The sequence below is a fragment of the Cupressus sempervirens genome, chromosome 11 (assembly GCF_028749045.1).
Source record: "Cupressus sempervirens isolate cs-2001-9-10 chromosome 11, ASM2874904v1, whole genome shotgun sequence".
Lineage (NCBI taxonomy): Eukaryota > Viridiplantae > Streptophyta > Pinopsida > Cupressales > Cupressaceae > Cupressus > Cupressus sempervirens.
Genome location: NC_143128.1, coordinates 78,980,167 through 78,985,910, shown reverse-complemented (window position 1 = coordinate 78,985,910; position 5,744 = coordinate 78,980,167). Strand labels below are relative to the sequence as shown.

The 5,744-nt window shown below is 30.3% G+C and overlaps 1 pseudogene; it reads left to right on the top strand.

Moving 5' to 3' along the window:
• Positions 1-486: 486 nt before the first annotated feature.
• Positions 487-3,810, top strand: LOC149528324 (flavonoid 3',5'-hydroxylase-like; annotated as a pseudogene).
• Positions 3,811-5,744: the final 1,934 nt, after the last annotated feature.

Genomic DNA, 5,744 nt, shown 5'->3' with positions numbered 1-5,744 from the left:
CGACACTTGTTGGAATTTTGACTTGGTACATACTATGGCTCAACATACATAGTGTACTCAACTTCAATGTAGAAAGTGGTTAAGTGTGTTGACACTCAAATGTCAAAACCATTCTAAGACCAATAGCTAGCATCCACTTTAAGAGCCTTGTTTTCCTCATTGACTATGTCAACTTTCTCATTTGTAGTAGCCTCCATCATCTCCTAAATTTTTTTAATATTATCATTTAAGCCTTTGATAATATTAAGGCTCTGGTTCACACTTTTATTATAGATAGAAATGCACTTGATTATTTACATCCACATTATTAAACATACATATTGAAATGATCTTACATATATACCAAACTCATGATACCTCAAGAAGTACCATGATCCCCAAGCATGCCAACATGCTACATTTTCCTATAGCATCATGAACTCAAACAAATTCTATAAATGCATATGATAGGAGTTATCGTTTCATTCATCCACAACAGGGAGGCCAATGGAAGTGGGTATGTTACATGAGCTTTTGTTGTGGGTTTTTTCATGGGTTTGTCTATACGTTGGATTTGGCTATGTTTTTCATAGCAAGAGTAGAAAACTTCAACTTCCACCAGGGGCTTCAGGATGGCCTATTTTAGGGTGCCTACCATTGTTGGGCTCAATGCCTCACGTTACTCTAATAGAGTTGTCAAGGAAATATGGCCCAATTTTCTATCTTAAGATGGGTACCTCTAAAATGGTGGTTGCCAATTCCCCTGCTACTGCAAAGGCATTTTTGAAGACTTTGGATATAAATTTCTCAAATAGGCCAAAAAATATTTGGGCTACTTATTTGGCTACAACATGCAAGACATGGTTTGGGCTCCTTATGGAGACCACTGGAAGATGCTCAGAAAGGTATTTTCTTTTTCATCTATTTATTCATGTAATTAAGAATATTGTAATCACTACTCATAAAATATGGGTCCATGAGTTTAATTCAAAAGCTACACAGTTAAATCTTGATAGCAATATCACAATTTTGTAATTGTTATTTGTTCATTGGTACATATCTTCTTACCAACAGTTACTCATTCATGATCACTTCTATTATTGATGGCCAACTCTATTTATTAATTGAAAATTGTGTGATAATTATTCATTAATGATGATTTACATGTATATATGATTATATCCATATATAGAAAGATAGTATATATACATATTGAGGTCTTTATTATCTATGTCTAGTCTATTGTAGTAATTTTAATAAACATGTATCTAAACTACAAACATCTTTTAGATAATTAGAAATTTGTAATGAAGTCCAATTTGTCTAATTTTGATGGTATGTAAGAAGAATATCCTTTCATATATCACAGTCTTCATAGACATCAAATTTAACCCCTACTTCTGACCAAGGAAATTGTTGAGATTTTTTTTTGACAACCATCAAATTTAGCCTCTACTCTATTCTTCTGACTAGGGAAATTGTTGTAATTTTTTAAAATTCTAATTTGGACTATTTTTAGATGTGGTTCAAAATAAAAAAATAATTAATCATAATTAGATGATTCTTCAGCCCTACTTAAATGCAATCTATAATAATTAGATTTATGGTTGTTTCTATTCAATAGATTGCTCTTATTGTTGTTGAATTACTTATTTACTGTTGTTGAATTACTATAAAACTGTAGGCTTATGAGGGTGTTAGATAATCTCCACTATTCTTAACATTACTCACTTTTATAATCGAAGAGTAATTTTAATAAATAAATGAAATTATTATCAGGCTCACTGGACAATTGAAGAGTCAAAGCATTTATCTGATCAAAGTCAGAAAAAAGCCTTTTTTTTCCACAAGCTCTTCATAAACCTTCATGCTTTTTAGCACAGATTCTCCTATTGAATTCAATGGAAACCAAATTAAAAAACTAGAACATTTATGTCAAAAAATTTCATTAAAATCCCTAAATTATTCTAGGAAAACAAACTTAAAAGCCTCTAAACAGTTTGCCCATGAAAAATAATCTAATTTCAAAATGCTCATCAGCCGTTTCTAACCCTGTTGTTATGGTTATTAATTTTTTATTTATTGATAATGTTTTAAATTGATGTTTCTTAATATTTTTAGAATATATATATATATATATACATATATATATATATATATATACATATATATATATATATGTATATATATATATATATATATATGTATATATATATATAGATATATATATATACATATATATATATGTATATATACATATATATATATGTATATATATATATATATATATGTATATATATATATACATATATATATGTATATATATATATGTATATATATATATCTATATATATATATATATATATATATATATATATATATATATATATATATATATATATATATATATATATATATATATATATATATAAACTGAATTTATGTTCTAAAAAGAGTTAAAAGTATTTTGTAGTTAGATGGCAAAACATTCTAGTTATAATGTTGAATTTGTCTTTTTAAGCAATGGGCTAAATTTGGCATTTAATATTTTTTTAATCAGCTATGTATAATCCACATGTTGGGTGGTAAGGCATTAGATGACTGGAAGCCAATAAGAGAAGCTGAGATGGGTCATATGATTAAAACTATCATTGTCCAAAGTTGCAACAACAAGGTAGTAAATGTGCCAGATCTACTCAACATATGTACTGCCAACATTTTTGGTCAAATGATATTAAGAAAACAATTTTTTGAAGGCCAAGGGGATGAGGCTAACCAATTCAAGGACAATGTGGTGGAGCTCATGACTAAAGGAGGGTATTTCAATATAGGTGATTTTATACCTTCTATTGCATGGATGGATTTGCATAGGATACAAGGTAGCACGAAGAAGCTAGCAAAATGGTTTGATGATATGTTAAACAAGATGATTGAGGAACACGAGGCTAGTTCTAGTAGATGAGTAACTCTAGATTTTTTGGATGTGCTTATGTCTAAATGAAATGATTCGGATGGCAAGGAAGTGAAGTTATCAGATGATGATATCAAGAGTCTTCTTCTGGTAAAATAGTTAGTTTTGATACCATATAGTATATATAGAGGAAAAGAAGAAGTATAGAGTGACTTTACAATATTACAATATTGATATTCTTCTTCTTAGTTTTTCAAGTGAAAGCTTTAAATTTTAATTGATTTTTCATTTTATGTTCGTAGGATATGTTCACTGCAAGGACTGACACATCAAGTAGCATCATAGAATGGACACTAGCGGAGCTCATACTAAACCCAAAACTTCTAAAACATGATAAGGATGAAATGGATGAAGTTATTGGTAAAAATAGGCATCTCCAAGTATCAGACATTCCAAATCTTCCCTACTTAGTTACCATTTGAAAGGAAGGATTTCGTAAGCACCCATCCACTCCTCTTAGTCTTCCATGATTTTCTATAGAGGCTCGCCAAGTTTGTGGCTACTACATACCCAAGGGAACATGATTGACACTCAATATTTGGGGTATTGGAAGGTATCCAAAAATATGGAAGAAACCCTTGGAAGTCAGCCCTAATAGGTTTGTGGGTTCAAAAATTGATCCACGTGGTAGTGACTTCCAACTTATAACCTTTGGTGCAGGAAGGCGTATTTGTGTTGGCACTAGGATGGGGATTGCCTTGGTAGAGTATAATTTAGGGTCATTGATCCATGCCTTTGATTGGGAGTTACCTCCAAGGAAGAACAACTTTAACATGGAAGAATCTTTTAGGTTAGCGCTCCAAAAGAAAGAGCCCCTTGTAGCCAAGGCCACCCCTTGACTTGCTCTACACTTATATTAGATATATTATCAATATTCATCTTAAGAACTTTTTAAATTAAATTGTTGAATGCATTATGTATGTAATAAAAATAATGTTTAGTCTAATATTCAAATGTTTCATAATAATTATGATACTTCATCTAATTTTATGTATAAATTACTTTGATTAACATGTCTATTTGTGATGCTTAACAATATTTTGATTGATGCACATCTCAATACATATAAGTCAATGCACTAAATGTATGATAAGTATAATACCATGAAGTTTTTTTATAACAAAGAAACTCTTGTCATTTTGCCAAGACAAATCAACTAAGGTAGTATGCTAGAATTAAATCCGTTTGCTATTTGTGAAAAACCTCCTTTAATATGATGACCACATTTAAAGACTTAATACAACCAATTGTAAAATAATCTTCTACATAAAAATATATTAATGCTTTAAAATTAATCAATATGAAATAATTCACTAATTTTTTTGGCAAGATTAAGTATTGCTAATTCTCAATAATGATGCTTCCTTAATATTTTTAAGGGCACATTCTTTATATAAATTGATTTTTCCCTTGAAGGACCACACCATTTGTGGAGTGCGAGATAATGACATATAAACCTTTTTAACAATTATGTATGATGATTTTCATCTCATCTATGAAGAGGCAAAGGCTCGCATGAGAGTAGAAATCTAAAATATTATTGTACTTCTTTATCATTAAAATAAATTATGTTATTATACACATGCAAATTAGCATTATGTAATTATGGTATACAATATGTCAAACATTACAATGTATATACTCATATTTGGTGAAAAAATGAGGAGGAGGCATCATAGGCCCTTCTACAATTACAATGAAACTCTTCATGTTTCCCTTCTTTTCATTCAACAAAGCAACACCCTTCAAGAAAAATCCTTATGATTGTTCATGATAGATACAACTTCTCACACCATGTATCACAAAAAAAAACATATACTATTCCAACTTCTTGAATAGAATCAATTCACAAGATTCTCTATACTAACATTAATCTTTGTTAATGACCTTCCATGTAATCACTCATTATAAGAACTCTAATTACACTCACTCATCATAACAACTCTGATTACATTCCAAAACTAAGTCTGATTGCATATAATTTGATTGATCACATGATTCACATACTCCCTATGAATCCATTTACATCTCAATCAACCACCCAACTCATTACAACCCAATTCATTGCAAGGAAAACTAATACTCAATTTCTTAGGAAAAACCATTTGTTATAACCTTTAAGGTAGTGACCATTGGCTTCATTCCTTATAACCTTTAAGGCAGTAACCATTGGCCTCATTTCTTAAAAAAAAAGGAAAAAAAACTTCCCCAAATGAGTGATTATAGATAGAATGTGACTGTCCCTTTCTGAATCTCTTTGCTAGACCTTTAACTTGGATCAACCCAAAAAATTTAGACTCCTTACCCTTCAAAGCTTCAAAGGAATCTTCTCTCATTGTCTTTACTAGACTATGCAATTTCTCCCAGCCATAAATTCACTCACTATAGCATTCTAATTTTTATGCTATCGACATAGACAATCATATACTCTATTACTGAGACAACCACTAAATCATCAAAACATATGTGTTCATTTTTTTCCATGCATTTGAACACATTTATACTCTTCCTCACACTTATCTAAATCGACTTCTTCTTTACAATCCATTGAACTCTATCATTGAAATTGATAGGTTGTTGTTATGTGACAAACTATAATAACACTTCCATACTTTCTTGCATCCTAAAACACGTGCTACTTCTTGCATTGGGATCTGCAACATTAAGGAACTAGAATAAATGGTCTTCCCCGTATCCTACATGGGTCCATTTGGCTACTAGAAGAGGAATAGCTATTTTGGAATACTTATTCTAGAATAGAAAATGGGGTTACATATTCCTATTCTTTATTTGA